At 47.8% G+C, this 12632-nt stretch overlaps 1 protein-coding gene across 3 annotated transcripts in view; it reads right to left on the bottom strand.

Moving 5' to 3' along the window:
• Nucleotides 1-12632, bottom strand: part of CREG2 (cellular repressor of E1A stimulated genes 2) — a 34633-nt gene that overhangs the window by 18880 nt on the left and 3121 nt on the right. The window lies entirely within an intron of this gene.

Raw genomic sequence — 12632 nt, 5'->3', positions numbered from 1 at the left:
GTTTCTGAGAGCCTCCTTTGGTGAACAGGGGCTAGAGACCGCACTCTCCTTCCTCTGGACACTGTACTTTGCATACTGTTTAGGCATTCACCTCTCCCTGACACAGTGTCAGGGAACCCTATCCCATTTACCCCCCCAGATCCCGAGGGCTGGGATCGCCTACACCAGCCTGCTCTATCCCTGGGCCTGAGCGATGGATTCAGGGATTGGCACAAGAAGTCTGGTCAGCAAAGCTCAAGGAGCTACTTGCTGGGGATTCCGGGATGGCAACCCCCTTAATCTTCTTGGAGTCTACCTGGAAGAGGGGCGCACCTTCACTGGACAGAAAGAGGGAGTGGCCTCGAAGTTGCCGGCACCACATCTGGATCACAAGTGGGGCCGCCGTTAAGGTGTAGCAGAGAAGGCAGAGAGGAGAAATGAGAAGATCTCATTTTGGCTGGTGCGGCAGAGGCCCTAAGAAAAACCTACCTCTGGACTTTTCAAATATGTCAACTAATGAATTTATTTCCCTAAGCTCCTCTGAGCTCTCCCCCCCCCCCCCCCCCGCTATTTCTTGGCATCTGAGAGGTTCCTCACTGACAGAAGGGTTTGCAGTTTCTGGAACTCTCCCTGTTCTGAGAATGGATCTTGGGATTGAAGCATGACCACCTGAAGCTGTGGGGTATTAATAGTGATCCACAAACTGTTCTTGATACAGGCAGTAAAATCTTGATGGAACTGTGTAAAGGAAGGATCATTCCCGCATGCATTCGTTTCTACTAATACTGTATTGCGCAAAGCAAAGATGGCCCGTGTTTAAAAAATATTCACAAATTTGTGCGTTTCTCGGAGATAAGGCTCCCTCCACACACTATCCATTTGAAGGCAAATTTCTAATGTTTCCGACGTCTTGTGAGCAGAGGACTCGCTTCCTTTGGTCAGGACCGTCTTTTCCAGAAGATGTTTATAGAGCAGACTGCCTTGGAACATACAGTGTTTCCATCTGGGACAAAGGGCAGGCTTATTTACCCACCCATGGTCTTCCTCAGGGATGGTGGTCGGGGTAAGCAGGCTTGCTCTTTGTTACGTAAGACTCTGTTTCTCTAGGCTGAGGGTTCCTCTCTTGTTGTGCAAACCATTGTGTGTACAGATGCCCTCTGGCCCTCATCACCTCCCATGGAACTGGGGCCCACGGGAACCCCAGCCATAACACACCGCTGCTCTGGTCACTGTAATTGTGGCGAGCAACACAGTCCCTTGTCTCTGACCCATGAGTTTTGTGTCTTCCGCCAGGATCTGCAAACCACGACAGGCTCACTTGGTGATTAGAAGGAGCACGGCCAACTTGCTTGCAAACAGGGTCAGGTCTTAAGACCTGTCACAGTCCTCAGCACCACATAAAACTGTTAAGTTTCTTTGCTTTTGCTTGGAATTCATTCAAATCAGAGAGGTAAAAATAATATATCATGCTGATCCCAGGCTCTGATTTGAATATGCATATATACCTTTGAGTAACAAAAATTGGGGAAGGAGTTATTTTAAAGCGCGATCTGCCCATTAAACAAAAATATTTTGTTATAGGGATTATAGAGTGAAATAAGGAAAAATGACTTTCTTGGTTCGATATCTGGAATCCAGCGGTGGCCTCTTCTTTCTGGATTAGTCCAGGACCCTCCTGGTCCATCCCCAGACTGGGGATGTGTGTAGCTCTGGCAGGAAAGGAACTGCCTCTTCTCCTGAAGCTCCCCCATGTCTGTCCGTTTACTTCTTGTTCCTGGTTATCACTTTGCACAGCGCCCCAGTCTGATACCCCATCTGCTATTTCCTGACCTTCGACTCTCGCTTACCTGCATTCCTTGGCTCCTGATAGAGCAAGAAAATAAACTCACTGCTAAAGAAACAATAACTGACTGAGGCTGGCCAGGAATTCGTGCGTCTCTGTGTGACGGGGATAGAGGATGCCACGGGTGGATGGGGGGGGGGGTGAAGGGGAGCCAGCACATCTCAGGAAGGGCTGCTCTTCTGTTTACAAAAGCACATGAATGAGTCTAAGTGATCAGGGCAAGGCAAGGCCCCCTCCCCAGTGCACCCAGGCTGGTGCACGGGAGGAAAGGCAGGTAAGTGCATACAACCCTGTAAAAGGTGTCCTCCCTGGTGTCTTTGCATTTTGGATCCCGGTACCAGCAGGAGACACAGAAGAGTTTGTTTTTGTTTGCAGAGGTTGCTGAAACTCAGAGAAGAAAAAGAAAGGCCCAGGCAAGAGACATGGTGTTTGGAAGGGAGCGTGCAGGGAGGCTGGAGGCTGGAGGTAAGGAGCAGAGGCGTTCTCCGTGCCCGCAATGAGGGGCAGCCAGTGACCGGAGCAGGGACACTGTGGGGTCTTCTGAGAGGGGGGCAGGGGTACCCTGGCAGCTCCTCATCTGCAGTGCTGGGCTCTGACTGGATGCTGCCCTGAAACCACCCAAACCACCAGGATTCCACCCAAGCCCCCTATGCCGTTCTGCCCACACCGCCGGAAGCCCGTCCTGGGCAAGCGGGGCTTGCTGCTCAGCTCCTGTGATCTGATCGTGCTTCTTGGACCCACCATGGCTCCTGGGTCAGAGGGAGCGCAGCCACTCCCTGAGGAGGTGCCACAAATCCCACAGGAGCCCTCAGAGCGTGCTTTGCTTTGGTCCTTATTCTGTGTTAAAATGGTCTAGCTGTTGGGGCTTGCACCTAAGAGGTAACCTGTCTGGCATCGCTCGTTTAGGTGTCCCTCCCCAAATCCTACTACCCATCTTGCCCGGAGTCGTGCAGCAAACAATGGATCCAGCAAGAGAAGCTGCGTGGCCCTCTGCCACTTCACTCACTTGAGAGGGTTGAAGGAAAGAAGGCCGCCCCAGAGGAGCTGAACCCAGAGGCTATGCGTGCTCAGTGGGGAGCAGAGCTGTCCCTCTGCAGAGACCGTGTGTGGGGAGGGGATGAGCAACCCTGCACCCTCCACGTCTGCTCTCCAGCTCTCAGCCCTCAGCTCCTAATCCGTCAGAGGGAAGGTGGCAGCCTAGGGCCAGGCCCTCATGGGCTGTAGGTACTGCTAAGCACCCTGGAGCCTGGTCCCACCTTACAAGGAAAGCTGTGCCGCTTTGAGAATCACATCTGCCTGCAGCTGCAGCTGCGTCAGCCTCAGCACTGCCGGCTCACAGGCACCTCCAAGGGAACGGGCTGGGAAGGCAGTGGAGAGCCTGCAGACGCCCTGCTGTCCAGAGCAGGGGGTCCTGGGACTGGGCGATGTGGGGGGGTTGAGACTTGGGCTCTCCTGGAGAGGCAGGCAGAAACGAAGCACATGCTGGGGAATGAACTAACTCGTAGTTACTGGGACTAGAAAATGTGAACACATCTTTAACCCGGGAAGGAAGAGGCAAAAAAAGGAAGCGACTTTCAAGAGGTTCCTGTCTTTGTTGTTTTTGTTTTGTAGATTTATTCATTTACTTTAGAGAAAGAGAGGGAGGGACAGCGCATGAGTGGGGCAGGGAGGGGGCAGGGAGAGAGGGGGGTGGATCTCAAGCAGACTCCGTCCAGAGCCCAACCTGGGCTCCATCTCAGGACTCTGAGACCATGACCTTAGAACTGAGCAGAAATCAAGAGTCCAACGCTTAAAGGACTGAGCCACTTAGGCTCCTCAGTTTCTTAGTTTTGAAGGACAGGTCAGGTTGGGTTGGATGAGATGGAAATGGTGGACAGACAGATGCGAAGGAGAGGCTGAGCTAGTCGAAATCACAGCTCCCGTGTGGATTTCTACTCTGCTCCCCTACTGTGGAGCGATGTGGTTTTAACAGTTAGGGGCCCTTTATACACGTGGTCATTGCCTGGGGAGTGCTTGGTAAGTATTGTTTGAAAGAAAATTTGCCTAGTTTCATCACAATATTTACCATGTTCCTTTGTATACAATACACTTAATTCAATTAATGTTTAATTGAATTGTATCTTCCCACCACATCTCTACATTATTAGAATAACAGCCTTCCCTCACAAATTCCTTTGTAATCCAATTAGTTAAAGTCTTTTTTCTTAGACATTTCTTACCGTTCTACATAGATAATTTAGGTACACTTCTGTGTTGTCTCAGGAGAGTTACTTCAAGTATGTCCTCTGATGGGGGAGACCCACCTCACAAAAGTGAAAGGACGCTAAGCAAGACTACATAGAATGAATGAATGAATGATTTTTAAAAAGATTTTATTTATTTATAAATATTTATTTATTTATTTGACAGAGAGAGAGAGAGAGAGAGAGAGAGAGAGAGCATAAGCAGGGAGAGTGACAGGCAGAGGGAGAAGCAGGCTCCCTGATGAGCAAGGAGCCCAATGTGGGGCTCTATCCCAGGACCCAGTGATCACAATTGGAGCCAAAGGCAGACGTTGAAACAACTGAGCCAATTAGGTACCCTAGAATTTAAATGTCTATATTGAATCCTGAGTTTTTCTCCTTCTTCCAATGACAAAAGAAGAGAAAATTAGACAAAAATGCATTAAGAAAATACTTGCAAATTATACATCCAACAAGAATCATATCCAGAATATAGAAAGAACTCTGGCAACTGTATAATAAGAAGGCAAATGGCCCAATTAAAAGCAGGTAAAGGTATTAAATAGTTTTCTAAAGAAGATACACAGATAGCTAATATGAACATGAGAAGAGGGCACCTGGGTGGCTCAGTTGGTTAAGCGACTGCCTTCTGCTCAGGTCATGATCCTAGGGTCCTGGGATCGGGTCTCACATCAGGCTCCCTGCTCCACGGGGAGTCTGCTTCTCCCTCTGATTTTCTCCCCTCTCATGCTCTCTCTCACTGTCTCTCTCTCAAATAAATAAATAAAAATTAAAAAAAAAAGAACATGAGAAGACACTTAACATTAGTAGTCATTAGGGAAGTGCCTATCAAAACCACAATGAGATACCACTTCATACCCACTAGGATGGCCATCATAAACAAGCAGACAATAACCAGTGTTGGTGAGGATGTGGAGAAACTGGAAACCTCATACATTGCTGATGGGAAGATAAAATGGCACAACCAGTGAAGAAAACATTCTGTTCCTTAAAAAGTTAAACATATACTTACCCTATGACCCAGCAGTTCAGGTCCACTCTTAGGAGGATACCAAAGAGAATCGGAAAAAAAAAATGTACAAAAACTTCCAAATATTCATAGTAGCATAATACATAACAGCCAAAACATGGAAGCAAATGTCCATCAACTGATGAATAGATCAGTAAAAACAGATAATTAGAATGCAGCATATTCAGACAATAAAATGGTATTTGGCCATAAGAAGGAATGAAATACTGAGACATGCTAAAACATAATGAACCCTGAAAGCTGATAAGGGCAAAACTCTCTAAAGATCTACAAGGGAGGGGTGCCTGGGTGGCTCAGTGGGTTAAAGCCTCTGCCTTCGGCTCAGGTCGTGATCCCAGGGGCCTGGGATTGAGCCCCACACTGGGTTCTCTGCTTGGCCGGGAGCCTGCTTCCCTTCCTCTCTCTCTGCCTGCCTCTCTGCCTATCTGTCAAATAAATAAATAAAATCTTAAAAAAAAATAAAGATCTACAAGAGAAACCATTCTAGATTTCTTTCTAAGTCAGCATGACTGTTCATAAACTTTGTTCCAACCCAAAGCCTGATTTACGGCCCTCCACGCATACATTGTACACCTGCTTTGTGAAGGAGTAGCCCAAAGGAAACCATCTTGTCCTTGAGATAGTGATCAATGTTCCTGCTCCCTGAATTCCTTGATGATAAAACTCTTGATTCCTGCCTATATGCTAATCCATAATCTTTTGAGCTTCTAACAGGATGTAAAAAGTATATAACCTTGTAAAAACGATTCATTCTCCTGAGTACTTTCTTCCCTATGAAGAGCATGTTTCCCTGGCAGCTATCCTAACTTGGGCTCGATTAAATGCTCTTTCTTGCTGTTAGAGATTCTAAAAGATTTGTTCATTTTGCATTGACAAAGCATTGTGCTAAGTGAGAGAAATCAGTCATAAAAAGCATACATTATATAATTCCACTTACCGGAAATGTCCAGAATAGACACATTCAATAGATAGACAAAATAGATTAGCACTTTGCAGAGGCTAAGGGCCTCGTAAGAAAACACATCTATCTTAACAACCCTAAAAGCTTTCTGGAAAGTGTATGTTTACGGGAGTTACATCCTTATCATGAATCCAAATCGTTTCAGCGTAAAGTAGAATCACGTCTAACAGGTGACTGATGGGGAAAGGTAGGCAGAGATGTGGGGAAGAGGCGGTGTAAAGACCCAGGAACCAGAATCATCGGTGGACCTGTGAAACGAGTGCCCTGGGAACCATGAGGACAGAACTTCATGGAGCTGAAAGGAAATTACGGAGAAAGAGGTGGCCGCGGGTTCCTGGGAGCGCTGACCTGGGAAATGAGTAGAAGACAGGAGAGAATCCCCGAACACCCGCTCGGGAAGCCTTCTCCCCACACAGCTGCCTTCTCTCCCAGACAGCTCTTCTGAAAGCAACTCAGGTTAATGCGAGCTGCAGGACTGCAGGGGTGTGCAGGCAAGAGAGAAGAGGCAAAGTGAACCTGGACAGAGAGCCATCTGTTTAGAAGATTTATATGTTGCCTTCGAGGGGAATGAACAAAATTCAGTGAAGAGAAATTGAACTCAGCTTCTTCATCTGATGAGGGCTGGGCCCAGCGCTTTGAAATGCATGTCACGTCTCAGGTAGACAAAGTGCGGACGGAGATGCAGCTTGGCCGCTAGTAGGCGAGCTGTTGCAAGCACATGCTTACACTGTGTGCTCACTTGCCCGAACTCTTCTAGAAAAGGATGAAAAAGAGAGCCTTCCACACACAGCTCTTGGTGCACAAATCCCAGAGCCTGCATTTGGCATTAGACTGGGCTAAGGTTTTTTAGCTACTGTTCAACATCATCTTTTCTTCCTTACAAGAATGGTTAAAATGATGTAGGCTACGGGACATTCCTATTTCCAGAATTTCTTGCTATTTTATGCAAAGAAATGATTAAACTTGGTGCACTATTTCAGTTGCACGTGCCCAACAGCATTTAGCCTGTGCTCATGGCATAAAGGCAGACCAGCCCTCCCACCAACACCCTCCCACGTTTCACCAAAGGAGCTTCTCGTCCTGTCAAAGTTTCTGTCACATGCCAGGGCTGCTCAGAGGAGAGGGCGGGAACCTGTGTGCCAGCACATTGTCCCAAACTCTCTAGTGTGAGCAGTACTTTTTTGATGTATGATTCTTTAATGTTGAATTGCCTCTGCAACATGCACCCCTCCAAGCAAATAATTCTGAGGGACCATCATTTCTCAAGGGATCCCACTGTGTTTTACACACCCACCCAGCTGCAATCCATTCACAATCTGGCACCTGCCTCTCAGAAACTAGATTCCTTTACAATCCAAAATCTTAGCATCTCCTCTTAACGCCCAACCACACTGAGCCCTGGTCAATTAAAGAGCTTTGACAAGCTTCTTGTTTGGGCAGGGACGCCCTCAGATGGGGGAAATGAATGAGCCATGGCAATATTTCATGAAAAGCCTTTTGGGGGAAAAGTAAACAGGTGTTCTCAGATCTTTTTTTTTTTTTTTTAAGATTTTATTTATTTATTTGAGAGAGAGAGAGAGAGCACAGGCAGATAGAGGGGCAGAGGAAGAGGGAGAAGCAGGCTCCCCAGTGAGTAGGGAGCCCAACGTGGGGTTTGAGCTCAAGACCCTGGCATCATAACCTGAGCTGAAGGCAGACGCTTAACCGACTGAGCCACCCAGGTGCCCCTCAGATCTTTCTTTCTTGATAACTAAGTAGAAACCTAGCCTGTGTCTCAATTATCAGATTTTTTTCATTGCAGGGATAATGCTGCTGATAAGCCCCTTTAGGTTCTATTTATTTCCAGATCTTCAAAATGAAAGTTCATCTAATGCCAACGAGCAGAATGTCACTCAACAGAAGAGCCCTCCCTGGCCCAGACAACTTGCTTCGCCTTGGTTCTCTGAGAAGATGCAAAGCCTAGGCTCCATGGTGTTCAGGCCTGCATACTCCGTAAGGAAAGATGTTTCCGCAGAAGAGAAATGTCTCCAGTGGGCTTTCTTTGTCAATCAATATTTATTGGATGTTCATACCATTGGGTCTCTGGTGAGCATAAATTCACTTAGGCATAGGAGCCTCTCCACATGCTGGTGTCTTCGAGGGAAGAGGAAAGTGAGAGAGTGGGGGTTGCTCATTGCTGGTGAAATCTTGTAAAGTGGAATCTTATTCTCAATCTGTCATGTTAACCTGAGCTGAGAAACCTGAGCCTTGTCCCTTAGGAACCTCCAATCCTACCCTTTTTCGGCACTGAAAGGTGCTTTCTGCTAATTATCCAGTCAGATTCTTTTTCCAAATGATCTCCTCCAGGAAGAAGGGCAGGGTAATAGCACCCAATTCGATATGCCTTGTGTGGGAATCAAGACAACTGTGTGCAGTTAACTAAGTCTAGTATCTTTACTGTGACATTTTAGGGTATGTTCAGGGACCAGAGGATCAGGGTGGTAAAAAGTTTGTGGGGAGCCTCATAGCTAGATGGAATGGATTATCCCAGGCTGAATTTTACAGATTCACGAAAAGCTCTTTAAAGTCCCCATAAGCCTGTAAGATACGGAGAAATACTTGTTCCTTTGCTTATCCTCAAGATGTTGGCCTCGCCCAGCTTCAGTTAAGGAAGGACATTTGCTGTGTATTCTCTTCATCATTAAACTTCCTGAGAGTTTTGGATACTCAATGTCTTTCAACCATAGCAGTTTTTTAAAAAAATAAATAAATAAATATATATATATATATATATATATATATATATATACACACACACATATATATGTATACACACACATACATATATATATATATATATATGTATGTATTTGACAGAGAGAGAATAAGCAGGGGGAGCAGCAGGCAGAGTGAGAGAGAGAAGCAGGTTCTCCACTGAGCAGGGAGCCTGATGGGCCTTGATTCCAGGACCCCAGGATCATGACATGAGCTGAAGTCAGATGCTTAACCACTGAGCCACCTAGGCATTCCCTCCCCCACCATAGCAGTTTAGATCCAACTTCATTGTTAATCTGCAGGCCAGCTGATAGACCCAAGTACCATTTTTGGGAGGCATGATCTGCGTCAGCATACATGTGGTATTACTGAATGAAAAACACTTCTTATATACAGTGGAATATTCCTCAGCCAAGATAAAAAGGGAACTCTGCCACTGGGGACAACATGGATGGCCCCTGAGGACATTATGTTGAGCAAGAAAAGTCTAACAGAGAAGGACAAATACGGTATGATCTCATGTACATGTGGAATGCAGAATAAGCCAAACTCACCAAAACGGAGAGTAGGATGGCAATTACCAGGCACTGAGGACTGGGGGAAATTGGGGAGATGTTGGTCAAAGGATACAGACACGCAGTTGGAAGATGGGTAAGTTTTGGACAGCTAACGCACAGCACAGCGATCAAAGGCAATGATAATACATTATATGCTTCAAAGTTGCTAGGAGACCAGATCTTAAATGTTCTCACTCCAAAAAATAAATAGGAATTATGGGATGTGACAGAGGTGTTAGTGAACGCCATGGTGTAATCACACCGTAATATACAAATGTATCAAATCAACCCGTTGTGCACCTTAAACGTACGATATTACATGGCAATTCCATCTCAATAAAAAAACGCATTTCTTAGCTACACGCTAAACACCTCTATCAGCTTTGATGACAACAAGCTTTTAGGTTAAACCTCTCAAATTAATAAAACTAGGATATCAGCCAACTATTAAGCCAATTAGCGAAGACACAGGCTCTCTTCTCTATTTTGAGGGGGAGGCAGGCTCCCGGCCGCGCAAGAATTTTGTTATTTTTCCCAAAGAAAGCATTTAAGCCGGGAATTCCAGGATCTGATGTAGATTCTGAGGAATTCATCTTGAGGATGAATTCAAGGTGACAGAGTGGACTGGGCGGGGCGGGGGGGAACCAGTGGAGGTGACTGAAATATACGCCCTCAGAATGGTAATAGTTGGATATGTGTGTGACAGGGCATGCACGTTTAGACATACACGTGCATGCACACACACTCACACCCACAGCTATCTGTCTGTGTGTGGAGCTCTACAAGCAGAGGGCTGATCAGCCTGCCCTCGCAGTACAATCAGATGCACTGGGGCAGGAATTGTGCTCAGCCCTCATTCTGAGGTTGTGGTCCCTGGAAAGGGGGCTCACCAGCCCGTCCCAGTGCAGACTCCATGGGCACCAGGGCCGACCCTGATGCATGCAGAGGCAGGCTATAGCTGAAATGCCCGGTGGGCCATTCAGGAAATGGCTGGGAAGGCACTTCTTTTCCTTCTCTAGAGCATCGGAGGCCACGCTGCTTCCTTCCTGTCTGGCCTTGGTTTGTGGTTCCGTGGCTGCGGGATCCTCAGCCCATGCATGGCCCTCAGGGCCCACACAGCCCTGCGAGGCATCCCACAGAAGATGGGCCCTGGCTTTGTCTGCCCACTTAGGGTGAAATGGGAAAACCTCCGGCCCTCCCCAGGGGCAGAGAGCGTCAGAGGACCGTGAGCACACAGCCTGCACCGAAAGTAAAGGTACAAAGGCTGTGGCACCTTTTCAATTTCCATGGACACCAGCTTTAAAGACCGAAGACAATGCTCATTTTTCTGAGTATGAGCTGCCTTCCGAAGGTGGCTTTGATTTATCAACATCATCTGAGAAATGGGAGTTGTTTTTTTGTTTTTTAACCCTGCTGCTCTGTGGGAAATGCTTTGATGTGCTTGACAAAGAGCCCTGGTCACAGCCGCCATCCCTCTGGGCTGTGGGATCAGGTAGGAGGGCGAGCTGGATACAGCCTGGCCGGGCCATAACCTTGAACTTCTTGCGTGTTGGGGTAGTTCTTAGTCATGGCCATTTCCACCTGATGCCATGCTATGCTCCTGTGGTCTGAGGAGCTCCCACTTGGTTTAATTATTCAGGGCTCCGGTGTCAGTCTGTCTTTCTTGTGAAGTCTCTGTGTTCAACATCCCCACGATTCTGGAGCCCAAGCCCAAAATGTAACACTGAACTTGGATGATGAAGCTCGCACAGAGGAAACACACCTGGGTGCAGGCGGTTCATTGGAAGAAGTGGCCCTGGGGGTGAGAGCACGCCCCATGGCCTGGTCACCTGAGCTGCGGGGCTTCCTATGGCTAAACTTGATTTCTATGTGCATTTCTTTAAGCTCGATTTTAATGCTTCAGAAGCTCAAGCAGGCAAGCAGGGAGCAGTTCTGAGGAGTTTCGAATGAGTATCTAGACACAGGGGCACCAAGGGTGGCAGCTCATTCCTTCTCTTCCAGTCCAGATGGGCAATGGTACTGAGACACCGAGGCCCTCAGGCCCGGCAGGGGGCTGCCTTGGGTCCTGAGCTGAGCTGCTTCGGCCAGCTACCCTAGCTGGTCCCTGGGGTTTGCCCTTTCTGCAGCTGGTCAGCACACACACCATGCACAAAGGCATGCCCAGTTCTTAGGGACCTGGATCCCCCCAGCGAGGACCTCTCGAAGCCAGATTTCTCGGGGCTGCCAGCTTTCAGCTCCTACTGACGTCCGCCTGGGACTTTCCAGTCCACAATCCCTCCTACACCCTGAGCGCTGCTGCAGCTGCACGGCTCTGTGTTCTGCTGTCTGTCTTCATGAGCAGGTGTGGCATGGACACGCTCTGGCCTCGTGATGACTTTGAGGATGTCTGACTTAGGAACTGCTCAGATGTTTAGAAGGGTATCCTGGGAATATCCTTCTGGGGCCAGCAAGCGTGGCTGCCCAAGAACAGAGAGACTCTTCCATGAAAGAGGAAACATCCCTTTTTCTGGCTTCTTGCCGGGCCCTACAGAGGGAACTGGGTCCGCTGAACTGTCTCTAGCCCGATGCAGTCTCTCCTTCTCGTCAGTGCCCAAGGGTACGCGATGGGGTCTTTTACCTGGGTGACATTTGCTTTACTACCACCCCCCGAAAGAATGAATCAGTTTGTTTGCTTAATATGTTTTTTATGCTTTGCTAAAGAATACCGGAATTTTGGAATTGGGATGAATCCAGCCTAGTTCCTAAAGCGTCACTACCTTTTACAATGAAGCGACAGAGTCCTGGGGATTGGGGTACTTGCCTGGGGCCACCTGCTACATTCGCTGCTCCTCAGGGGGTGCTGCCAGGCAGCCCCCCACTCGAGCTTGGGGCAGAAATCTCCCAGACAGGATGCGATTTCAGGCTCTACACAAGTGCAGGATTAAAGTTCCATCTGCACTTAAGTGTCTTTTCCTTTAGACTTTTTGAAAAAGAGGGTTAAAGAACTTGGGGTCTTTGTGCACACATCTCTGGTTGGGTGGGGAACGGCGGGTTTGAAATTAATTTGAAAAACGATCAACAGAGAATGAACTAGGGAGCCCCCTGGAGGGCGGTAAGTGGATTCCACGCTCCAGGCGCCTCACAGACCAACTACTGGATCCCTCCTTCACCAGCCTCCCCTTCCTACCTCTTGTCCATCATAACAAGAGTTGCCATTTGCCCACCAGGTATTGTACAAGACCCTCACCCCTCCCAGTAACCCTATGAGGCAGGAATTATTATTCCC

This window comes from Mustela erminea, chromosome 7, assembly GCF_009829155.1.
Source record: "Mustela erminea isolate mMusErm1 chromosome 7, mMusErm1.Pri, whole genome shotgun sequence".
Classification (NCBI taxonomy): domain Eukaryota; kingdom Metazoa; phylum Chordata; class Mammalia; order Carnivora; family Mustelidae; genus Mustela; species Mustela erminea.
Note: the sequence above shows the minus strand (reverse complement) of the source record. Positions and strands in the feature narration are given on the sequence as shown.